General features: G+C 37.5%; 1 pseudogene; it reads right to left on the bottom strand.

The window, feature by feature from the left end:
• Nucleotides 1-9871: 9871 nt before the first annotated feature.
• LOC115857681 (glyceraldehyde-3-phosphate dehydrogenase pseudogene) lies at nt 9872-10787 on the bottom strand (annotated as a pseudogene).
• Between the last annotated feature and the right edge of the window lie 16050 nt (nt 10788-26837).

The following is a 26837-nucleotide window of genomic DNA, read 5'->3' as shown; positions in this document are numbered from 1 at the left end:
TAAATTTTAATTTATTTCTAGTAGGGAAGCAACTGAAATTTTTCATAAATAACTTGCTTCCTCATTTCCAATATTTACATCTTACATTAGTTATCTTTGATTGACCAGCATTTAAAGATTAATTTTTAATATTATTTGTGTTAAAGAGCAAACTGTCTTCTTCTTACAAGAACAAATATTTTCAAGTCTTGCTGAGTTCAACTGTGTTTGGCATTTTCTGTTTTATTTATAGGTGATTAAGTTAAATCCATCTTACAGACCATTTAGGTAATGAAGTCGATATTGTTGCTCCATGAGTAATATTACTTCAGTAGCCAAATGTAATACCATCTATATCATATGCTCATAAATTAATGCATTATTGAACATGGCCTTGCATTGTGAACTGCAATCATATTGTTGGGTAAGAACAGATAGATGAGTATATTTCCTATGCCAGCTATTGTGGGGGCTTATGTGTAATACTCAGAGATTTTCCTGAAGTTCAGTAATTTAGGGTTATTGACAATATCCCTTGTATACTGAGTCCAGCTTTGGTAGGCGTGAAAATTTGTAGTAATTAATTAACTCATTTATTCATCTGTTCATTTACAGAGTGTAATGGTATTTTATTCCCAACTTGCACATTATACTGTAGCCAAGAATATATTCTATTCTGGGCAGAGTTTAATACCTCCAGGATACTGCATTGGTTTCTTGCTCAAATGCAGTTGTCCATTCCAACTGGATCAGTTTCACAGCATGGATCCTGTAAGCCCCCAGCCACATAATAACATAGTACACTTGAAAGTCTTTTTTTTATTTTTGAAAAAGCACATGTTATAATAAAGCAAAAGCAATACCTTGTATACCTCTGGGATTTACAAAAAATCAAATTCAGGCTATGTTATTGCTTTATATATGTATTTTCGTAATTTTGTAAATATAATTGTACTGTAAAACCTGTGTACTCAAATGACCAATCACAATGAAATTTTTACATAAGAAAGCACATAAGTAGTAGCATTGGGAGAATAGTGAAGGAGGCAGACATGAACAAAAAACTTAGAGCACACAATTCTAGTAAAGATATTTTGAGAGAAAGATGCACACACCTGTGCACACACTTGACCCATATTCCAATGAAGATATTTATGATCCAGAATGTCTGGTTTTCATAAGATGAATTGAGAGGTAGATCATAAATGTGTGAGTAGAATGCTTTTTCTTTATGGAAAAAGAAGCCTAAGGATTTTTCTTACAATCCTACTGTTTTAAAACACAGGACTGGCTTGCCACCGTTATAATTACCTAGTTTTAGTGTTATCCCACTTGACTTTCATATCCCCAAGTCTCCGCTCCACATCTGAATATAACAACTCAGACCAAGGCTTTGGAAACTTCCCACAGGAACAATTCCCTCAATTCTCATCTTCGTCGGATAATATGACAGCTTTATCCCTCACTACATCCACTATTATTTTTCAGTTCTCATTATTATACCTTTAATTCTATCTTACCCATTTATTTCTAGTTCTTTACAATTTCTCTTCCTAGTTACAAACTATTATCTCTCTTTTATTATGATTTTTCCCCTAATCATCTTCTATTATCTCTTATTTTAGTACTTGGCTTTCCCTCTTTGATGTCTTTTAGTTTGAACTTCAGGTAATTTGACCCTTTTTGTTAATTCTTTGATTTATCATGGATCCATTATCTATTATTTTTTTCTATCTTTCATCTTTTTCTATATATTGAAATTCACACAATTGAATGGTTTAGCTGCAGCCGGCAGGGTGATGAGCTGTGGAGAGCTGTCAGAAGGTGAACAAACAGGCTTTTATGATAAAAGGTTGAAGTAGAGCATACATGAGGTTAAAAAAAGCATTTATTATAGGATTTAGAGAATTGAATGTACATGACATGATTCTAAAAAAAGGAGAAAAAGTACACTGAGTAGGTAATGACATCATGACAAGAGGAAAGCACTATTTATCTCATCAAAGCTTAGTGAACTTAAATACTAAATCGCATAAAGCATGCGTTTTCAAAATAGTTTGTGGAAGCTTAGATCAGAAAATCCACATTTGAAGTCTGTATGCATACGCCAGAAGCACTGGGTGTTGGAAATAGCACCTGACCTGGGAGGCAGGAGATTTCACCACTTGTTTAACCTTTTTCTTTTTGACTTTTATTTTTTCCTCTATAAAATGGAATTAATAGACCTTATTGCAATAGTTATATATCCTAGGGTCCTAGACTCTTGTCATACCATCTTTGTGGTAACGTCTGGAAGAAAGGTTAAAAACTTTCTATTCATATGTTCTTGAATTTAGGTAGACTTGAATGTAAGTCTGGTCCTCTTGACAACTATCCTAAGCTGCCTCAATTTTCATATATTAAAAAAAAACTTTACTACATACAATGATGCATTTAATCAAAACTCATGGGATGTAAAACGGCGAGTTGTTAAAAATAAGTCCTATGAAGAATCTTAATATGTACTTCCTTTGGCTCAGTAATTCTACTTCTAGTAATACATACAAAGGAAAAAAAAAATACAAAGTTAAGGGTAACCCTTTAACTTTAAATGCAAAGGTATTCAATGCAGTGTTTCCTTAAAATAAAATGAGGACATTTTTGAAATGATGTAGCTATCCAGTAGTAAGGAAATGGTTAAGTAATTGTCATGAAGCATGTTTGAGAAGAGATCCAACATAAAAAATACTTTATTTTTAGGTAAAAAGCATGTTTCAACGTTATGTAAATAATAGATCTTAATCGTGTTAAAATGCTTAGAAAGAAAACAAATAGAAAGGCAGAAATCAAAATAGCGTGTTTTGGCAATCTAGATGGCTTTGGGTACTTTTCTATTCTCTAAATGTTCTGTTATAAGATTGTTAATTTTTAATGGAGGGAACAGTAGCATACTCATTTAATAAATCCGGTATAACTTTTTAGGAAATTCCCTGCATTCCTTCTACGTGGCAGGACTATATTTTTGAGACCTAAATGCCGTATCCTGAGGGATGTTTGAGAGCTGTAAATGTGAAACCCAAACTAAATCAAACCAAGCCAAATCTCAAAAAAGACAATCCCAGTCTAAGGGGTTATACACATTGCCCTGAATTTTGTTTCTTAACATCTTATTGCCTATTGGTTAATATGAGAAACGGTGAAGTAATCGGCGTTTATTGATCTGGAGTTTTATTTGCCTAATTATGTGTTCGCTCTAGACCCTGGTACTCAGCAGCCAGGTTCTGCACTTGCCCCTTCTGTTTCCTGTCATGTGTTGCTACCTCCACTTCTCAGCCAAAGCATACTGTTTATTTAGTGAAGCACTTTTGTGGGCAGAGTGCTGTCTTTCTGGGACCTGTTACCTGCCCAGGTTAAAGGATTTTGGAAGCTTCTTATTTGTAATGCACTTTCCTGAAAAACTAATCATTAAACATAGCGATGTAGGAAAAGCTAGTTGGAAGATGAGGGTAGAAGGAGAAAGCCTGTGTTACTATTGCTCCAAGTGACATGGTAACACAGAAAGTGAAATTTCAGGCCTTTTGGGGGTCCTTATTTACTTTGATGCTAACCAGAGTTATGGTTGCCTTGGCAACCCTCACAGCTACTGAACATCTAGGTAGGGAACATAGCAGATGCTTCACCCTCTTGTACTCCACCATGGAGTCGGGAAAAATTAAGTCATGTTAAGTATAGCTCACATGCTCTATGCCTTTTATAGGTGGCTTTTAGAATAACATAATTTCTTCAGTCACATTTTCTCAAGTCATTATTTCTTTTTCCTTTTTATTTTCTTAAATGGCACAACTCAAAAGAAGCAACTACATTAGAAGCAGGAGAAATGTTCACAAGAGCAAAGTAGAAAGCACAGACTAATTGAAATGATATGAGAAGCCTTTCAAACTCTTCTCCAAAATAGAAATCGGGTTCACTGTATTTAAAAATCCCTGGAAGGGGTTTCCTCATCACGTTTCTGTTTTCAGCTCATTGACTTCTAGCAATGTGCAAATATACTGGATAAGAGAAACAGCTGCTGTTTTAAAATCAACCCCACTATGAGTTTGAATATTCTGCAGAATTGAGAGATGTTGGTCTAAGCACTATGCCTTTCTGCCAACCTCTACTCATGTATAAAATGAAGATGCTACCACATAATCGTGGAGACGCTTGCTGCTCCAAGTGTGCGTCTGAGGACCATCAGCATCAGCACTGAGTGGGAGCTTATTGAGAGAAGCTTTGAGTGCACAGCCCAAGTCATGTTGTCTCATATCCCCCAGGCCTTCTGGATCATAATCTGTATTGTAACAAGGTCCCCAGGTGATTTGAGATGCACAATATAATTTGAGAGGCACTGGTGGAGATCCTGACAGCATGTCTTGGCTCATGGCAGACGCTCAAAAACTAAGCATCCTGTTCTCCTTCCATGTAGCAGATAGAACTTTACTCTTGCTTCAAAACAAATGGACTCTATTTTTAAGGCTACGCAAAAAACCCAAATGGCCGTCCTTCAACTCCCTTTGTCATTGTGGATTTTTCACAGATTTGATATTCTGTTCTTCTGTGCAATTTAACACTTTATTTTTTTAAATTTTGGGCTGTGCTGGGTCTTCGTTGCTGTGCGCAGGCTTTCTCTAGTTGTGGCAAGCAAGGGCTACTCTTCATTGTGGTGCACGGGCTTCTCATTGTGGTGACTTCTCTTGTTGCAGAGCACGGGCTCTAGGGTGCGTGGCACAGTAGTTGTGGTACACAGGCTCAGTAGTTGTGGAGCATGTGCTTAGTTGCTCCACGGCATGTGGGATTTCCCAGACCAGGGCATTGACAGGCAGGTTCTTAACCACTGCGCCACCAGGGAAGCCCTTAACACTTTAATCTAGCATTAAACCCAAAATGTGCTTAATTAGTAAAATTATATGCATCATTACCTAATCCAAATGCTTAGCCTTTGGAGGTATTTATGACACATTAAATTCCAATCTACATGCGGGAAGCCTAAGTTAACATAGCTATACTAAAATCACAATTAAATATTTGAAAAGTAAGTTGAAGAATGAGGAGATTTTTTGGTAAATTCTAAATTTTTATGAAGTCTGGAATATTTGAGGGCTTTGAGTCACATTTCATGCCTGTCTTTGACCCTCTTTAGCAAGGGACTTGCTACGGTTTATAAAAATGTAATAGAAATAATATGAACTACCTAATCCAGGGTCAGTGAAAGTAGTTACATTTGCCCCTCTGTTATCATGTTTAGAAATGATTGCTTCTTAGATGGACAGGCATCTGCACAGACCCACACACAGGTATATGAGAAGGCCTTCAATACATAAAAATTATATAATCTTATCATTCATCACCGTTCACTTTAAAAATTAGGAAAAAGTTTGAATCATTGAATAAATAAATGCAGTTAGATTATTATTTTCAAATATATACAGTGATTTGAATAAATCATTTAACAAAGTGTTCCCAAGTAGAGATCCTCAGGGACCAGCTTTAATGAAAACTGAAGATGCTTCTGTAATTAACGATCATGTGCATTAAAATTTTACTTTCTTAAACAGTATAAATGTGCTTTCTGCCAGGCTTATCTCATCTTAGTGATAGCAGGATCCTTTCTCGCCTGGTTAATGCTGGTGACAATCTATCACCTCCCCCTTCTACTATCCCACCGTGAGCAGGAATGTCATCCACACCAAAAGATGATGGTAGATATTCGATATTGAAGTTCTCACAAGAAAGAGATTAGCCTGCATGTATCAGAGATGTCCTGACCCCAACAATCTTTTTTTCTTTCTTTTAACATACTCATTAACTGAGAAAAGTTTCAAGTTCAGACTTTAACCAAGAAAATTTCTCTCACATTCCAAATTAGCAGAGCACATATTGACAAACTTTTAAGTTAGAGAACTTGGTAGTCACTTTCCTCACCATGAATGACAAATATAATTATATAGAATAAACTCTCTAGCATTTCTTCCTTTGGCAATTACTATGAGTTGTGTCTGGGGATACAGAGTCTAGCCCTGGCCCCCTGAGTCTTGTAGAATTGACTGGGTCACTTAGCCACTTACAGCCTATTTTCTAGGGAGCAGGGACTCTGTCCTGTTCACTGATGTGTCTTATTGCCTAGAAGTGTAACTACCCTATACATTGAATAAACAAATCTATTAAACCTGCTCTGTCCATCTCTTTACAGGGAGAGTTGAGAGCAGAGCTTCCCAACTGGGGTGACCTGTCCCACTAATAGCTCCAGTTGGTGACAGGTCTGCTGAAATACTGTTCCCCTCAACCTGGGGGCAGCAGGGCAGGGCCTGGGGCAGCTGGAACTCTGAGGGCATTCTCTTAGCAGCTTCTTCCAGTAGCTCAATGGCTCTACAAATAAAGTGTTACCATTTTGTATGTGTGTCATGGCATAGAAAACATTGGAAAGCCCTTCTTTAGAGCAAGAGTGATAAACACAAAATGTCTACAGGGACCAGGCAGTTAATTTGAGTGAATCAAGCCTGGCATAAATATCTACTAGGTGTTAGTTTGGCCCTGGTTTAGAAAGCAGACATAATGAACATGAAAATGTTATATCAAACTGAAATTGATCATGGGAACTTAAATCCTGAAGGCATCAGACACAGATATATAATATAGAAAGTGAACATCTTCATGGAATTATTAATATATTTCTGATTTGAGTTACACAGATATCAGCCTCTGAAACATACGGAATTAGAATGCCATACTTCTGCCTGTTAGTTTTATCCTCTGAACCTCTACCCTTTTTGGTCCTCATTTGTTTTTCCATGTATTTCACCTTTTCTATTACCAATTAGAGTTCATTTCTCTCACGTCTGTTCCAAGCTTGCACATGGAAATGCACACGCCAATTTGTGTCATAATTTTTATTTTGTGGCCTCATCGTGTGTTTTTAGTCCTGGATACCATAACTCCTTTTTTTCCCATCTTTTATGTAAGTGCCTAGAAAGCACCAGGCATTATACTAAAGTCTTGGGAAAAAGATTAATATGACATGAATTGTGTCTTGAGAAGCTCATATTATAGTAGAAGGAGACTGTATGATAAACCTTTAATGAAAATAATAATAAAATTTTATTGAGAGGTAATAAAATTCCTTGGGTACTAGGAATTTTTCTAAGCAAATTTGCACTTATCATCTCATTTAATCCTCATGAAATACATGTTTAGATCCTGTTTGCTAATCCAGATTTTCTGAAAGCTACCAAAGGGATGCTAGGATTTTAGGACAGTAAATTCCAAGATGGTGGACAGTCTTGATACATCTTCTTGATACGTTCTTACTATATGCACTCAGCTGCCCTTGCATTCCTGGTCTTTCTCTCATTCCAAACACACAGGTACTTGCATAGCCATGATCTGTGCATATGTAAGGGTTTATTATGGTTTGGGTTTGGCATGCTTCCATGTTTAAAGGATGTCAGAGAATCTCAGGATATACGTGTGTGTGCATATTTATACACATAAACTATAATTTATGAAGAGTTATCAATGAAGAAGGAATACTCTGTAGGGTATCGCCACTACTCACAGTAGTCCTGCAAGGTAATAATAACAATCTCCATTTTAAAAATGAAGCTAAGGGCTTCCCTGGTGGCGCAGTGGTTGAGAGTCCGCCTGCCGATGCAGGGGGCACGGGTTCGTGTCCCGGCCCGGGAAGATCCCACATGCCGCGGAGCGGCTGGGCCCGTGAGGCATGGCCGCTGAGCCTGCGCGTCCAGAGCCTGTGCTCCGCAACGGGAGAGGCCACAACAGTGAGAGGCCCTCATACCACAAAAAAAAAAAAAGAAGAAGCTTAAAGGGAGTAGGCAGTTTGTCCAACTTCACATAAATAGTAAGTACCAAAGCTTAGATTCATATTCATATTTGACTTTAAAATCTAGGTTTAGCCATTGCTTCTCTCTTACTTAAAGTAATTTAGTCCAGCCATTCATCTGATACTCATAACACATCTGCAACTTCCCTGTCAAGTGGTAAAACAGCTTATGCCTTCAAAATGGAAATGACAGAGTTCCTATGTCATCTAGAGACACCTTGGACAGCTCTTGGCTTTGAAAGTTAAAATATCATAAAGTTGAAAACATCTTAAAAATGAAATCCTTCTTCCAATGAGGATGTTCAGATTCTGTCCCTTGAACTATGTAGACGTTTACTTTTTCTTTTTTAGCAATCCTTTTGTCTTCTCTGAACTTTCCTTTTTTCAAGAGTAACTATCTCTGGTTCTTCATCTGGTCTTCGTAGTGCAGTTTCAATTCTCTTCCCTTTCCCTATTCCTCTTGGAACATGTCCAAAGTTAATAAACCAAGTGTGATGTGCTCAGCCAGCTCTCCATCCTCTTTCTTCTAGTAACAGATTCTGCTTTTTCCCACACCCTAGGCAGCCACTGGCCAAGCAAGTGATCATATGACAAAATCATGGCCAACCATATTACCCCATCTCTCTGACAGCAGTGATTCGGACAAAGGTTTCTATATGGCTACAGCATGGCCAAACAGAATTCTTCTCAGGGATTGCCATCAGGGTACAGGGCCAGAAGCTTTCTCTTTCCACTGTAACAGCTAAGCTGAGACTCTTGATAGTAATGGTCCCTGACAGTGGTGAAGGCCTGTATGAAATAACAGAGGGTAAGACCAGCATGCAAAATGAGCAGTGATAAGCAGAGATGAGAAATTCGCTCTGAGACCCTATTTTCCATCCCTCAAGTCAAGGTTCTAGCAGCTCTTTCTCCAGGTTTGTAGGTTACCTGAAAACTCTTCTCAGCCCTGTAAGCCAAAAAATTCCTTTCCTGCATATGGAGTCTCTGTCATTAACAAGGAAAAAATCCTGATCAATGCACCCCATATTAAGGTATAGAGTTTGGAACTGAAAATACTGAAAAAAACAAGCGTGCCACCTCCCTTTCTTCAGATAATCTTATCCTACAGTAAGACCTCAGAATCTTTTCATTTTCTCAGCAGCCACGTCAACACTCCTGACTCAGAATGAGCTTGTTAACAAATAAAATACCTATGAATTTCATATTTAATCTGATGTACTAATGAGTTTAGATTCTTTTAGAGCCCGATTCTAGAGTCCAACATATTTGTTCTTTCTCCAGCTTCATGTAATTTGCATATTTGAAAAGCTTGTACTTCCTGACTATAGCTTGGTGACCTTGGACCAATCTTTCAATTTAGGTAATGTAAAATTTGAAAACTATCTATCTTTTTGGTTATTGTGGGGATAAAATTCATGTCAGGGGATTAGCACAATGCCTAACACATAGTAGGTGCTCAAATGTGGTAGCTATTTTTAAAAAGAAAGAAAGAAAAAAAAGAGAGACCTTTAATAAACAATAGAAAATTGTGCTCTAGGAATTAATCAGTTCAGTAACTGGGATCTTTGATATGGTTGTTAGGCACTTACTTATGAATCTGTTTCCCTGTGTGATTATCCAGGTTATGTTTCTGTTTTGACTGTGCCAAATGCCTTGCTTAATCCAGATGAACATAAGCCACCTCTTTAGAATTTTTGTCCAAAGGAGAATGAAGCTAGTCTGACCCGACTCATCCTTTATAAACTCCTCCTAGCTTCTGCGGATCTCCACTTTCATTTCTAATGTTCGCAGACCATCTCTTTTTTTTTTTTTTTTCTTTCCTTTTTGACTGTGCACATTGTTCTTTATTGATGATACATGACCAGGTAGGGCTCCCTAATCCTCTCCCTCTTCTTCAGGAGCTCTGGGATGGAAACTGTTGAGGATGGGATATTCTCACTGTGTTGGGGGATTGAGTTGGAGCAAGAACTCCTTAGGAGCTGAGGGCTTCTTTCTTCCTTATCTTGTTTTCACTGAGGCTGGTGGTCCAGGGATCTCTTACTCCTTGGAAGCCATATGGACCATAAAGCCCACCACCCTTTTGCTGTAGCCAAACCCATTGTCATAACAGAAAATGTGTTTGACAGAGCAGCTACCGAGGGCAATGCCAGCCCAGCATCAAAGGTGAAAGTGGGAGTATCACTGTTAAAGTCGCAGGAGGCAGCCCGTCCTCAGTGTAACCCAGGATGTCCTTTAGGGGGCCCTCTATTGCCTGCTTCACCACCTTCTTTCTCAATGTCATCACATTTGGTGGCTTTCTCCAGACCACAGGTTAGATTCTTGACTCATTGGAGCTGGGATTTGGGATCTGGGAGGCCATGCCAGTGAGCTTCCAATTCAGCTCAGGGGTGACCTTGCCCACAGCCTTAGCAGTGCCCATAGAAGCAGGGATGATGGTCTTCTGGGCAGCCCCACAGCCATAATACCACAGCTTCCCAGAGGAGCCATCTGCGATCTTCTGGGTGGCAGTGATGGCATAGACCGTGGCCATGAGTTCCTCCATCATGCCAAAGTCATCATGGATGACCTTGCCCAGAGGACCCAAGCAGTTGGTGGTAGAGGAGTCATTGCTGACAATCTTGAGGTTATTGTCATACTTCTCATGATTTATGCCCAAACATGTGGACATTGGCAGAATGGACAGAGATGAGGATGACCCTTTTGGCTCCATCCTTTCATAAGCCCCAACCTTGTCCAAGTTAGTGAAGACATCAGTGGATTCTACAACATACTTAGCACCAGCATCACCCCATTTGATGTGGGTGGAAACTTGCTCCTAGAGGATGAAGATGGGCCTTCCGTTGATGACAAGCTTCCCATTCTCAGCCTGATTGTGTCATAACTTGCTATGGGTGGAATCATACTGGAGCATGTAGACCATGTAGCTGAGGTCAGTGAAGGGGTCATTGATGCGCAATATCCATTTTGACAGAGTTAAAAGCATCCTGGCGACCAGGCATCCAATGTGGACAAATCGATTTACTCTGACCTTCATGACTGTCTCAGGGATGGGGCCAGTATTGCACAAGAAGATGCAACTGTCTGTCAAAGAGGAAAGAGCAGAGAGCCCCACTTCTTTAATAATTATGAAATTGTGCTTGAGATTCACCTGAGGCTTTAAGGTCTAAAGTTTGTATGTAGCTAATTACTGTCCTTTTTAAAAAATAAGAACCACTGTTTATTTGCAGCCTTGTGGCACCAAGACCGTCGAAAACAGCACAATAATTTCAAACACAGGTTTTTTAGTAGCCTGAAATGTAGCCTCATTTAATTCAACAGGTGCTTTCCTATAATTCATCCAACTACACATAATAGGAAGTTCCTCTTACCAATAATGTTCGTTATGCTTTTTTTTCAGTCTGAAGATCATTCTCAACACATAAAAATTATGTGTATATAAAAATATATGAATATATGTATATAATTTTATTAGTTCATAAAAGAAATCATTACATGTCAAAATTTCAAGTTTCCTTTATTACCCTTGCTCTGGAAATTGGCATCCGTGCATCTAGGGTTCTAAATGTTATTCCCTGCTTGCTCTCAACTGTTTTCGTGAGTGAATCACTGGGCACCACCTACACTTTGTTCTCATGTCAGACCTGCAGTTCTCCATAATAGCAGTCAGTCTCACAGGTTTATCTGTGTACTTTTTTCCTTTCTCTTTCACATCCAATTTAATCATTTGATTATGCCAGATACAGTTTAGACAAATACATTCTTCCTTGCCCTTATGAAAGTCACTCTAACTGAGCTTGTCAAGTGAAGCTTTACCTTAGAGGCGCCTATATTCATACAAATTAAGATATGGTCAATAATTATAATAAATTCCTGTTCATTAACAGTTCCTAATTTATTATTACTCCTTAAGATACTGTTGTTTTTAATTTTTTTCATGTTTTTCTTAACTGAATCACACATTTTTGCCTTACGTAGCATCAAGTCAACAAGCCTTATCAGATAGTTAGTGGGGGGAGACATTGTCTGTCTCTGTCTAGGCTAGGTGCCTCACAGACATCTCAGTAACAGAAGTATTTCATTGTGTAGGACACTTGGTTTATCAAATTAAATGCATATTAGAGAGCTAACTGGGAAAAAATAAAATTACAACCCCACAAAGCCATTAATTAAAGTTATCATAAGAAAGGATTATGATGACTTTCTCTTGCACATTAGGCTGTGTGCTTTTGTTTTTGTTTTTTGTTTCTTCCTTTTCTTCCCTTATCCTTTCAGGTGGCCTGGAATTCAGGATAATTGCAATTGCCCCTCATTATTATGCTCTTGTATCTTGTAACCACCGAACATAGGTTCGGCTGCTCACTGCTCACATGCCAATAATTCTAGAGGCAAATGTCCCTAGAAAAGAAAGCTGCTTTAATCAGAAAAGCTGGCTCTCTGGGGAGACGGTGGACTTGTGTCCAGAGACCAGCTCCGAAGATTCTCCTCAGTCATGACAGTTTTTAAAGGGAAAAATGCGGGGGCAGGGGGAAGAATCTCAGTGAATCATCAAGGCGGGAGGTTGGGTTCTGCCTCTCCATTGAGTGCAGACTGGCTTTCTCTTCAGATGTTATCTTGCCTGAGTGATCTGCCTGCAGCATTGCTTAGAGGGGCTACTGGGGGAAGAGAGCTAGTCTTCTTTTTATCTAGGAAAAGAATCAACAGGTTAGACAAGGCATGGTGTGCATTCGGGAGAGCATAAGTCCTGAGTTAGTTTCAATTGCTTAGTGATCACATTCCTTAATTAGGTCCTTTTAAGGTTAGAGGGGAACAGAAATAGGCAAACGGGAAAGGGGCAAAAGAGCTGCTTTCATTGTAATCTCCTTCGCCTCTCTGCTTGCTTCCCATCCTCCACAGCTTATAGGTGGAGGCAAGTATAATGCCACTCAGTGTCATTGCTTGGAAGTTTAAAATTTCAATACAATCAACTAAAGCATCAAATACAAAATACAAACTATCAGCATGCATTATCTACAAGACTTATCTGCAGATTGGTTGGAAAGGAAAGAAAAAACGAGAAGAAATATTTTCTAGGCACACTTCTTCCCTTCTAAAAATCTGGGTCTAGTTTTTCCGAATGAAAGTGAATAGAGTCAACGCTAGGAAAGGTGGTACTTAATGTTTACCCCCCTTTCTTCCCAAAGAGGCTTCACTGAATTCAGATTTAATTATTTTATCCTTCCCTTTGGTAGTAAACAGATACTCTTTTGGTCCCATTATCTGATGATTGCACCCTGATTTTTCCTTGAGAAAGTACTACTTTCCCATTCTCTCAGTTTATGGGATCCGAATGAACATTGCACACAGGAATGGCTTCCCTCTGCCTAGGGATGAACACTAATCCAAGTTGGTCCATTTAGAGCTAGTACTGGGGGCTTCTGATGAAAAGAACAGAAAAGCAAGGTTCTTTCTCATGCAGTTGCCAAGAGAGTATAATGCAAATTAAAAGCCTTGACATCTATTTTGCCAGCAAGAGGAAGTATGAAGCTAAGAAGGAAACCCACACAGCGCAAAGCATAGCCGAGAGATGGAAAGAACAAGTCTTAGTCTTGATAAGGACTTTTGAGTACCTGGATTCAGCTGCTCCTAAAGCCACTTATTTCTAAGAATCTTGAGCTACGTAATATATTAAAGGCCTGTTTTTGTTTAAGCGTGTGGAGACGGAAGGTTTTCCTATCTCTTACGAATGAAAGAATCTTGCCTCATACATCATTTTCCTCCCAAAACATCTCTCTTCATCTTCCTGAGCACTGAAAGACATATCATTTATCTGCTGTTTGTTTTTCCACCTTGTAAAAAAAAAGTACACTTAGAGACCTGTTTGTCTGTATTGCCTCTTCTCATTAGCCTCATTCTCATGTCATGCTCATTTTTTGAAAATCTTATTACTGTATTCCCTGGGTCCTGAAAAGTGATTGGCCCAATACTAGTAAGCATTCCTCCACATTTCTCTGTCTCCTGTATTGGAATTTTCCCACTCACATAGCCTTTAGCTCATCATGTAACTTCTCAGAGTTACTTATCTGATTTACATATCCTTTCTTGGTTATATGTGAAATCCAGTCATTTTACTCTAACCTTTAAATTTAGTGTAAAAATAAAGGCCTTGTTAATTGAGAAGGAAATTGAAATTAATGTCTTTATTATGAGGGAGGGGGACCTTAGGAGCTCAGTGTCTTAAATATCGAGTTGATTTCCTCACCTGCAAAGACTTTAGTGTCAGTATTTAAAATTTGTAGTTCATTAAATATTAAATTTTAGAATACTAAAAGTATTACAGTTTATTCATGTATTTTTAAAAATTTAAATCTTAGTTATCCAATTGTTAATTATTCTTAATAGCATAAAAGAGTCTTTATTTATTTATTTTTCTAATTCACTAATTCTCTTTTCTGAGACAAAAAATCAAGATACTTTTCCTCACACTTCCCTTGGTACTATTCCTTCCCTCCTCCTCTGGCTCTTTCTCCCCCACTCCTCCTTCTTTATCTGACTAGATTCTTTCAAAGAGCCTACTTTACATTTGAATTGCAACACATACGTTTTAAAAACTGGTGGTTAAATAGCAGTATGTTTCCTATTCATTTCTTTTAATTTTCCATAATTTGGGTCTCAATGAGCTGTTATCATATACAAACAGCCTGGCCCCTTGAGATGTTCTGGGATGAAGATAATTTGTACACATTGTGATTGTTAATAGAGAATTTGTTGTACAACACATTCTTTACAATGCAGTGAAGATAATTATAATTGGGGGCACAAAATAAAACCTGCTCCAGCTAGGAAATTGTTCAGATACACATGTTATTTTTATGCATCTCCTGGGGAAAGGGCAGGCCATGTCAAGGACTTACATTTGATATTAAAATATCAAATTGTCAAATGATAACACCTTCAGGGAAACATGCTTAACTACCTATTCAAATTACATTTTAAATATTTCTCTCCAAGTGAAAATGTATCATTTTTAATATCCTGAGGCTGTTTGTCAAGGTGGTTAAAAGGGTGAGAAGCTATTAAGAAAAGCACATTTTTGAAAAGGACACATAATCTCTGCATTGTGTGTAAATTATGGTAGCAAACCAAGTCCAGAAACATATACATGGAAGGAATAAAGAAGAAAAAATAGTTGTGATGGATAGGGAGGAAAATGAAGTGAAAGTGTGACAAAGCATCTTTTTTTAAATTGTGGGAAATGTCCTTCGTGAGACAACTGAATTTGGAGAGGAATCCAGAGAAAAGAGAAATGCCAGGCATATTGTCTTTCTTTTCAACCAATGTAAAGGATACTGTTGTGAGCCACACTGGCCCCTTTTCAGGACTGAAGGAATTACGCCCGCAGTTGCTGGGAGTATGACTGCTGACAGCTCTTAATTGCTAACCCTCTCCAGAAATCGCCCTAGGCTAGAGAGAGCTGCCTCTGATGGAACAGCCTGTATCCCATGACTGGTTGGTCCCTGAGGCCAGAGGTCCAGACTCCTTGACGCAGGGAGAGCTAACTCTGGAGGGCTTTCCCAGCTTCCCTGTGGGGACAGCTGCAACACTTGCTGAAGATGAATCAACTTCTCTCTGCCCAACTCTGCTTCCTTCCTGTCCCTTGCCCTCCCCAGGTGTGGATCCTGAGGACCTCAAATAAACGTCTTGCATGTTAATCTCCAACTCAGGGCTTCCCAGGAAGCCCAGTCTACCACAACGTATGCAATTATTTCTCTGGTTGCTATTGTTTATTGAGTAAATATTATGCACGAACCCGTGTCCCCTGCATCGGCAGGCAGACTCTCAACCACTGTGCCACCAGGGAAGCCCTCTGCTTGCATTTTTAACCATAATGTTTTTCTCCCCTTTCCTTGCTAAGATGAACACACATATACATATGGACATGTGTGTATATGTAGGGGTGTGTGTGTGTGTGTGTGTGTGTGTGTGTGTGTGTTGGTATAAAATCTTCAGATTCAGTTTCAAATTAACTTTTTGTCTTAGAATAAACACTCCCTTTAAGCTGACTTTATATATTCCTGTTTTGATATGAAAAATAGACTCTATATCCAAGATTTCAGGATATGCATCACAGCTTCCTCTAGTTACGTGAGTATGTTGCCATTTCCAAAGTCTTTGAACAATTAGATTTAATCACTTATTTCTACTATACACAATGCTACAGTACACAAGCGCTTATAGCTATAAAACAAACTATTTTTGTATTTTTAATTGACTTTATTTCCTAGGATAGACCAAAGAAATGCTTGTAAGAGATGAGTAAGCCCTCTCTGGATTGAAAAATTTTTTAAATCTTAAAGTCCTTCAGCAACTTAAAGTGATAATGGATCTTTAATTTCTTTAAGTATTTTGATTTCTCTGAGTTCCCAGTTGGTTTTGAAGACTCAGGTACAAGTAAAAATATTATCAACCTAGAAAGTGAGTGTGGCTAGCTGGGTTTGGTTTTCTTCAGTCTTTCAGGAAATGACAAAACGTTCAACCTTTTGAGAGAACTTAACTTTATGTTCCTATATTCAATGCTGACCCTGCTAAAAATGAATCATTAAATGTGAGATGAAGGCTAAATGGAAAAATGTTTAACCAACTGTCCTTTCCCAGTGCTACATTTATAAAAAACTGTATTTTGGATATACAGAATATATTTCAATGGCTAGGATATAAGAGGACCAAAAAAGATATGTGTCAATTGTTGAAATTCATTTATAAAAGCATTTTGCATACTTATAGAAACAAATTTTGATGACTGGAATGGTATGTACAGGGGATAGGAAGGGGAGGTTCTTCATTAGTTAACTGAATGAAAGATTTCTTATAAAGTGCAATAATGGCGCTCATTACATACTTCAAGAAGAGGAATTGAATTCAACATGGAAGGAAAAAAGCTAATTCATCCTTTTTGTAAATCCATGAGCTTTGGTTGCATGAAATAATAACCTTACTTACATAGAATTCAATTAAAAGAGGCTTTCAGTTAATCAGATTTATGTTCCCAGAGTTTTACTTTGGAAAAAAATAAAGAACCCAAAGACCAACCAATTAAATAAATATGTGTGTGGTTCATGTTGTTGATTGATAGTTTAATCCTAAGATGTAGATCTATACTACTAAAAACATATTTATGTATTTTATGCTAGACAATGAGGAATGCCACTTGGGGTGATTTAATTTTTGAAGAAATGTTGAGTGCCTAAGATATGCCAGATGTTAAGATAATCACTTTGGATTAAATGGTAAACTAAAATAGATATTATCTCTGTCCTCATAGAGTTAAAATCTAGTGAAGGACATAGGCATGGGAAAAACTTATTTTTAAAAATTAGGTAAATAAAGACTCAGTTAAGTACTATATGGAAAGTTATGTGATGCTTTGAGTGTGCAATAGACCTAATTAGGAAGGTGAGAGAAAGCTTTCCCAACAAAGGAGCAGTTGGAAAAGGAGATGAAGAATGATGCAATTATTAGTTTAAGAAAAAAGAGAAGAATTTCTTAAGAGATGAGCTTTAGGAAATTCCCTAGCGGTCCAGTGGTTAGGACTCTTTGCTTTCACTGCCACCAGGGCCTAGGTTTGATCCCTGGTTAGGGAACTAAGAAAAAAATACACATGACTGGAAATATGATAACTTTTAAAGTGGTAGAAATATTCCCATCCAAAGAGTTTCATTTCATTATTCTTTGAACAAATATTGTCTAGTTATAGCAAGAAATCATCTAGATTATAGGAATGTGGTGATGAACAAGAAAGACAGAGTTCCTCACCTTGAGGAGCTTCATATCTGGTAACCCAAGACAAGTTAACCAATAAAGAAATAATTTCATATATTAATAAATGCGGTATAGAAAATAAACTTAGGTAAATAAAGGCTAGAGAGTGAATGTGACAGGAGGTAATTCTTTAGAGATCCGTGAGAAAATGTTAGCATAAGGAGGAATATAAGGAGGGTAAACAAGGTGTGAGCAATAATTGTAAGGTCCCTGCGCCAGACACTTCATTCTGAAAGGCCAGGGCGCTTGGAACTTGGTGTGGATGTAGAAGAGAATGCAAGTTGATGAGGATCTTGGAGTCATAGACAGATTTGTACAAGGCCTTCTTGACTGTGGTCAGGAGTTTGGGTTTTATTCATATCAAAGACTTTGGAAGGATTTATGCAAGAAAAAAGAATTAGTAGGCCCTAAAAGTAATTTGGCCATGAATTGATGGTAACATCAATGACAGTGGTAGTGAGAGAGAGAAGAAGTGAGATTTGGGATGTATTGAGGATAGAAGGTTACTGATGGGTTGGACTTTCAAGGGCAGGAATAGAAAGGAATCAAGCAGAAGTGCTAGGTTTTTAGTGTGACCAACTGGGTTCAGCATGGTGCCATTACCAAGGTTTCACCATATTCAATTAAATCCTCATATGTCTTTCACCTTAACACTTGACCACCCATCTATACATTCTTTTATTATAATATTGAGTGCTTATTTTGTACCTTGCAAGAAGCACTACCCTTTAGGGACACAAAGATGAAAAAGATAAACTATGTCCCCACCTTACTGAAACTTCTATTCTAAATAGGAAGAGATAGACTGGAAAAAAATACATAAACAAAAAATCCTACAGATTATGATAAAGGAAATAAAACAGCTCCTGGGATAAAGAGTATATCATGGTACCTAAGTTAACTAGGATGGTCAGGGAAAAATTCTTAGGTGGTACCTAAGCCAACGTCTATAGAATATAAAGGAGTCAGGCATATAGAGAACCTGGGGAGGGTTTTTAATTTTTTTTTAATTTAGCATTTAATCTTTTTTTCATTATCTACCAAATGAAGACTTCATGACTCTAACTCTGGTGAGACTAGTTCTTATTATATACTCTTAAGAACAATATTACCACCGTCATCTTATTTTCCCTACTGTAGAGCATTAACTTCTTTTGATCTTTCTTTCAAAGTAATTTTCATATTCTTATTGATTAAAAAAGTAACACAAAGCTACACTAAATCACATTACAGAAATACTAGTTTCCATTTACTTTACCATTCCCTCTCTAAAATATACATTGTCAATAGTTTTTGTATACTATTTCACCTTTTAAATATACATGTTTATATACTATATTTGCTCTATTTTAACAAAATGATGCAGTATTAACTATGTTCCTGTAGTGCTTGTGGGTTTTTGTTTTCATCTGTTTTTATTTTTCACCTTGTAATAATATCTTGAACAGCTTTCACTGCCAACACATATGGAACTTTTCATTGTTTTTAATAGTCACATCATAATCCATTTATGGATCTAACATTGTTATTTAGTTTCTCAATTTAAGAATGTTTAGGTTCTTTCCATTTTTCACCATTATTATGGATGATTAATGAAAAGTTCTTTGCAATTGTGGGGTGTTTATAAAGAATGTAGCAGAAATGTTAGGTCAAAAAGGTATGCATATTTTAAATTTAATAGGTATTCCTATATTGCATTCCAAAAGCTTATATCACTTTCTTATATGAACAAAGCATAAAAGTACCAATTTACAGTTTTCTTTCATAAGATTACATATTAATGTATCATTTTTATGTTCAGTTCCTTGATAACCAGTGAAGTTCATGTTGATGCTGTCTCTCTTCTAACAGATTCCTCACTTCTAACTTCATTTATAAATGGTAATGCTTTAATGGCCATTTGTCTCACCATTCTAAATTTCTTTCTGAATTTCATTTATTTTTATTGTCCAAACATGCCTCACAGACGCAAAACCCCAAATCAAACCAGCTTCAAAATTTAAAGGAGGTATTTGCATTCTTAGCAATGAACACAATTTGGAATATGAGAAAAACTTTGTGCGAGGCTAGTATTTGTGCAAATGAAAGAGAGAGCAGTAGAAGCTGACACTGTAGTACTCTGCTAGTGGCAGTCAATTCTAGAAGTTCCCATTGGAAGATATTCCACAGAGATATCAAAAACAATAAACTGTGTACAAGGGTCAACAGGGAATATACTTCACTATTATTGGGTAGAGCACCTATATCTGTGTGGAAGTTACTGAGGATTTTCCTTTACACACGTGATGCATTTTTCAAGTGTTCCATGAATACTTAGGAGAATAAATCTGTATGTGTTAGGTTTCATCTATTAATTCTACTTTATCAATCATATCATTCTTATCCTTTATGCATTTTATTCAATATCTTAAACTGGAGCAACATGTTCCAATGAAGAATAAATAAAGCCACAAGTGACATAATGACATTTCTTCTGGAGTGTTGATATCAGTATAACACACTGGGAACTTCTGTTAAAGTTTGATTTTGAGAAGTGTGGCTGTTATGTATACTTTATATACTTGAGTATTTTCTCTATTATATACAGATAATGGTTTCATAAATGTCCATTAATGTCATTTACATCTCTAATACATTTTTTGCTTTATATCTTAAAATGGTTTATTTTAATTTTGCATATAGATATTTATTAATCAGGTCTTTACTTTGGATGTAGCTTGTATCAATTTAAAATGATTGTCATCTTCCCTTTGCATTACATTCTGATTTATCTATTGAATTTTTGTTTCCATATTATTGTCTAATGCACATTTAGGAATTCTTTTTTTTTTTTTTTGACTAGTTTTATTTTCTTTTAGAACTGTGTAAGTAGGAAAGCAAGATATAGTATTTTGGTCTACTTCAAGAAATCATGCTTTATAATGGTGGAAATTGCTGTTTATGTTTATTAGAAATCTGCTTATTTCATGTTCTTCTGCTGTTTCGTTTTTTGCCTTTTGTTTTACATTGATTCTATTTCCTTTCTTTAGTTTCTTAATTTTTAAAAAATATACTTTGGAAGTTGGGTGGTAAATTCTGTTTTTAATTGTTCTGGTGGCAACCCTTATGTTATAATTAACATCGTTATGATTAAATTCATCTAACTTCAGATTAGAAACAAAACAGTAGCTTTTGACTTTTCAGTATTTAAAAATGGGAAATTTAGAATTTCTTTATTGAAGTATAGTTGATTTATAATGTTAGTTTCAGGTGTATAGTATTGTGCTTCAGTACTTTTACATATCATACTTCATTAAAAGTTATTACAAGATAATGCCTTCAATTCCCTTTGCTATACAATGTATCCCTGAGGCTTACCTATTTTATACATACTAGTTTGTATCTCTTAATCCCATACCCTTAATTTGCTCATCCCCTCTTCCCTCTCCCCTTTGATAACCACCACGTCGTTTTCTATATCTGTGAGTCTGTTTCTGTTTTGCGTATACATTCATTTGTATTATTTTTTATATTCCACATAAAAGTGATATCATACAGTATTTGTCTTTCACTGTCTCACTTGTTTCACTAAGCATAATATTCTCTAGGTCCATCTATGTTGCTGCAAATAGAAGAATTTCATTCTTGTGGCTGAGTAATAGTCTATTGTGTGTATGTGTGTGTATGTGTGTGTGTCCATATATATATACACACACATATATATACATGTATACCACATCCTCTTTATTCATTTATCTGTTGATGGGTACTTGGGTTACTTCTTTATCTTGACTATTCTACATAGGGCTGCTACAAACCTTGGGGTGCATGTATCTTTTTGAATTAGTGTTTTCTTTTTTTCCAAATACACACCCAGGAGTGGAATTGCTGGGTCATTGGTAGTTCTATTTTTAGTTATTTGAGGAACCTCCATACTGTTTTCCAAACTGGCTACACCAATTTACATTCCTACCAACAGTGTATGAATGTTCCCTTTTCTTCACATCCTCTCCAACACTTGTTATTTGTAGCCTTTTTGATGATAGCCATTCTGACAGATGTAAGGTGATATTTCACTGCTGATTTGATTTACATTTTTTCTGTTAATTAGCAATGTTGAGCATCTTTTCATATGCCTGTTAGCCATCTGTATGTATTCTTTGGAAAATGTCTATTCAGATCTTCTGCCCGTTTTTTTGATTGGGTTGTTTGCTTTTTTGATATTGAGTTATATGAGCTGTTTATATATTTTGGATATTAACTCCTGTCAGTCATATCATTTGCAAATATTTTCTTCCATTCCACGGGTTATCTTTTCATTTTGTTGATGATTTCCTTTGTTATGCCAAAGCTTTTAAGCTTAAGTCCCATTTTTAAACCATTGCTTTTATTTCTTTTGTCTTAGGAGACAGATGCAAAAAAAAATATTGTTACGATTTACGTCAGAGAGTGTTCTGCCTGTGTTCTCTTCTAGGAGTGTTATGGTTTCAAGCCCTACATTTAGGACTTTAATTCATTTTGAGTTTATTTTATATAAAGGGTGAGGAAATGTTCTAATTTCATTATTTTACATGAAGCTGTCCAGTTTTCCCAGTACCACTTATTGAAGAAATTATCTTTTCTTCATTGTATATTCTTGCCTACTTTGTTGCAGATTAATTGTAAGTACATGGATTTATTTCTGGGTTCTCTATTTTGTCCCATTGATCTATGTGTTTGTTTTGTGCCAATACCATGTGCTTTTGATTGTTGTAGCTTTACAGTGTAGTCTGAAGACTGGAAGGGTTATGTCTCCAGCTTTGTTCCTTTTTTCTCAAATTGCTTTGGCAATTCAGAGTCTTTTGTGGTTCCATATGAATTTTAGGATATTTGTTCTGTGAAAACCATCATGGGTATTTTTATAGGGATTGCATTAAATTTATAGATTGCTTTGGGTAATATGGCCATTTTAACAATATTAATTCTAATCTAAGAGGACAAGATATCTTTCTATTTCTTTGTATCATCTTCAGTTTCCTTCATCAATGTTTTATTTTTTCAGAGTACAGGTCTTTTACCTCCTTGGTTAAGTTTATTCCTAGGTATTTTATTCTTTTTGATGTGATTTTTAAACAGGATTTTTTTTTTTTTTACTTTCTCTTTCTGATAGTTCATTATTAGTGTGTAGAAAAGAAACTGGTTTCTGTATATTAATCTTGTACCCTGAAACTGCTGAATCCATTTATTAGTTCTAATAATTTTTTGGGTGGAGACTTTAAAGTATCATGTCATCTGCAAATAGTGACAGTTTTACTTCTTTCTTTCCAATTTGGGTGCCTTTTGTTTTTCTTGTTTGATTGTTGTGGCTAGGACTTCCAAATAAATAGAAGTGGTGAGAGTGGGCATCCTTGTCTTGTTTCTGAATTTCACCATTGAGTATGATGTTAGCTGTGCATTTGTCATAAACGTTCTTTATTATGTCGAGATAATGTTCCCTCTCTACCCACTTTGATGAGAGTTTTTATCAAGAATGGATGTTGAGTTCTGTCAAATGCTTTTTCTGCATTTATTGAGATGACCATGTGATTTTTATCTTTCCTTTTGCAGAATATTGAAGGGTCTTGTTTTTGGTTTTTTGTTTTTTTATATCCAGTTAGCCTCCCTGTGTCTTTTGATCAGAGCATTTAGTCCATTGATACTTAAAATAAGTATTGATAAGTATGTACTTGTTGCCATTTTATTACTTTTTTTCCTGGTTGTTTTCATAGTTCTCAGTCCATTTCTTCTACTTTGTTTCTTCCATTGTGGCTTGATGATTTTCTTTAGTAGTAGGCTTGTGCTCTTTCTTTTTAGTTTTTGTGTATTTACTGCAGGTTTTTGATTTGTGGTTGCCATGGGATTCATATACATTGACCTATAATTTTATCTACTTGCTTTAAACTAGTCATCATTCTGAAAAACCTACATTTTTACTCCTCTCCCCTTCATTTTGTGGTTTATTTATTTATTTTTGGCTGTGTTGGGTCTTTGTTTCTGTGCACAGGCTTTCGCTAGTTGCGGCGAGCGGGGGCTACTCTTCGTTGCAGTGTACGGGCTTCTCATTTCAGTGGCTTCTCTTGTTGCAGAGCACGGCCTCTAGGCTCATGGGCTTCAGTAGTTGTGGCATGAGGGCTCAGTAGTTGTGGCCCATGGGATTAGTTGCTCCACGGCATGTGGGATCTTCCTGGACCAGGGATCAAACCCATGTCCCCTGCATTGGCAGGCAGATTCTTAAACACTGCACCACCAGGGAAGTCCCCATTTTGTGTTTTTGATATCATATTTTACATCTTCATGCTCATCCCTTAGCTGTTTATTGTTGTTATAGTTGCTTTTATAATTTTTTTGTCTTTTAATCTATGTACTGATTTATCTAAGTGGTTGATCATCAATCCTTACTATATAGTTGCTTTTCCTAGTGGAATTTTCTCTTTCTTATAAATTCTTACTTCTTTCCCACCTAGAGAAAACCCTTTAACATTTCTTTTAAGGTAAGTTTATTATTGATGAACTCTTAGTTTTTGCTTATCTGAGAAGTTCTTTATCTTTCCTTCTATTCTAAATGATATTCTTCCTGGGTAGAGTGTCATAGGTTGCAGGCTTTTCCCTTTCAGCACTTTGAACATATTATGTCACTCTTCTGGCTGCAAAATTTCTGCAAAGAAATCAGTTGATAGCCTTAGGGGGTTTCCTTTGTATATGGCTTTTTGTTTTCCTTATGCAGCCTTTAGAATTCTCTCTTTAATTTTTGCCATTTTAATTATGATGTGTCTTGGTGTGGGTCTGTTTGAGTTCATTTTGTTTGGAACCCCCTGTGCTTCCAGTACCTGAATATCTCTTTTCTTTCTTCAGGTTTGGGACTTTTTCAGCCATAATTTCCTCAAATACATTTTTGATCCCCTTCTCTCTCTCTTCTTCTGGAATCCCTATAATAGCAAATGTTGGAATGCTTAAGTTATTCCACAGATCTCTCAGATTGCTTTCATTTTTTTAAAATTTGTTTTTCTTTTTGTTGCTTTGATTGGATGATTTCCATTATTCTCTCTTCCAGATCACATATGAGTTCTTCTGTATCACTTAGTCTGCTATTCATTCCTTGTAGTATATTTTTTAAATTTCAGCTAGAATTATTCATTTCTGATTGGGTCATTTTTATGTTTTGTATCTCCTTGTTAAAATGTTTACTGTTTAGAGCAATTCTTTTCCCTAACTCAGTTAACATTTTTATTACTAATATTTTGAATTTTTCATCTGGTAAATTGTTTTTTTCTGTTTCATTATTTTCTCTTGCTCTTTGAATTGAGATAGTTCCTTTGCCTTTTCTTTTTGCCTTTTTCAGCCTCTGTGAATTTAGGTGAAACAGTTAACCTTGTTCTTTTGTGGGAGCATTACTATACAGACTCAGTGTGCCCAATGCCTTTGGTGAGAGAACTGGATTTGACATGGATGAAAGTCACATCTTTCCTCAAGGTGTGCTGGCTGCTATCACCTTGGTAGTGGGTCAGTCTATAGATGGAGGGGCTAGAGCTGTCACCCAGTGTGAGGTGGGACTTTGTCTCTGCTCAGTGGCTATTACTACCCTGTCAGGAGCAGGGTCTATCCCAAGTTGCTTGAGCAGAAACCTTGAGGGTCATCCTGACCTGGCTCTATTCCCTTTAAGTGAGAGTCTCTCCCTCTCCCCACACTGGGACCTTTGCCCCAGGGGAGGGGAGTGCTGAAGCAAGTGGGGCCCATGTGCAGATAGAGGTTCAGTGTGCTGCCTGTGCAGCAGGTGTCTGCAGCTCCACTCAGATGCAACCTTGTGTGCAAGTCCCCTATATCTCTTACAGCTGATCACTGCCCCCTGCCTCTGCTGTCCCTGCCCTATTGTAGAACCACTCCACAGAGCTGGTGGGACATGGACCCTCAGTGTGTATCAGGATGTTAGTTGTGGTGGGGCAGCTGCCATCAGAGATCTGTGTGGTTTCTGAGGTACTGCTTGAGTAAGTGCCAACAATGGCTGCTATCGCCCCATCCAGGCTCCACCCTGGGACCAACCCAGTTACCTCTCTGTCACATGGTTGAGTCTTTTTTCTGGTCGTAGGTGCTCCAGACCCAGTGCTGTGTGGTGGCATGGATGAATGAGGGCAGAGTGTTCGCTTGGCTCAGGGGTGCATAGCAAAGCTGTCACAGGAAATTGGCAGCTGCCAGGGCAGACCTCTCCACCTTGCCTCATGAGCAAGTCCCATTTGTCTCTCACAGCTCATCACTCTCACCACCCTCCATGACTCCCACCCTGTTGTGGAACTGCTCTGCAGGGCAGGCAGGGCCCTTGTGATCTCTCTGCATCTATGGGGGGGGTGAGGTGTGATGGAGCGGCTACTGTCAGAAATCTAGGTAGCTTCTGAGGCACTGCTTGAGTAAGCACCAGCAATAGCTACTGCCACCCCACCCAGGCTCCTCCCTAGGACCAGGTTGCGTCTGTTTCCCATAGGTCTAGTCTTTTCCCTGGTCATGGCCAACCCAGATCCAGTGCCATGCTGCAGTGTGGAGTGAGTGGGGCTGGAGTTTCACTTGGCTTGGGCTGGGGCATGCAGTGGGGCAGTCTCTGGGAACCTGGCACCCACTAGAGCAGATTTGTCTCTGTCCTGCCTCAGGGGATAGCCAGTAAATGCATTTCTCACAAGTGGAGTCCAGCCTTCCCCAGTCCTTCTGTTTGTCCCAGCTGTCCTCCAACCCACCAAGGGGGGCTTGTCTCCTCTCAACCTGCTCACTCCCCAGGGTGTGTGTCTGCCCATGTAATCTCCCTTTTACTCTGAATCTCCTCCCAGGGACACAGGTCCTGACCTGATCACTTTTCTTCCCTTCCTACCTGATTACGTGTGTATCTTTCTTACAACCTTGGTTTTACTGGAGTCTTTCTACCAGTTTCCAGTTAGTTTGAGTGAGAATTGTTCCACTATAGGTGTATTTTTGATGTGTTCATGGGGAGAGGTGAGCTCCAGGTTCTCTTACTCAGCCATCTTGATTTCCTTCTCCAGGCATTTTTCAGTTATTTGTTGGCAGCCAAACCTATTCTGTCTTACAGGTTTGCAACTATGCAGATTATTTTTTTCTTTCAAATACAAATTACTACTACCTTGTAAATGATTATTTATGTTACTTACTCCTTTTATCATGTTAACTTATTCAGTGCTCACTGATATTCTTGACCAACAGCCCTGACAAACTC

The sequence above is a fragment of the Globicephala melas genome, chromosome 8, assembly GCF_963455315.2.
Source record: "Globicephala melas chromosome 8, mGloMel1.2, whole genome shotgun sequence".
NCBI classification, from domain to species: Eukaryota; Metazoa; Chordata; class Mammalia; order Artiodactyla; family Delphinidae; genus Globicephala; species Globicephala melas.
Note: the sequence above shows the minus strand (reverse complement) of the source record. Positions and strands in the feature narration are given on the sequence as shown.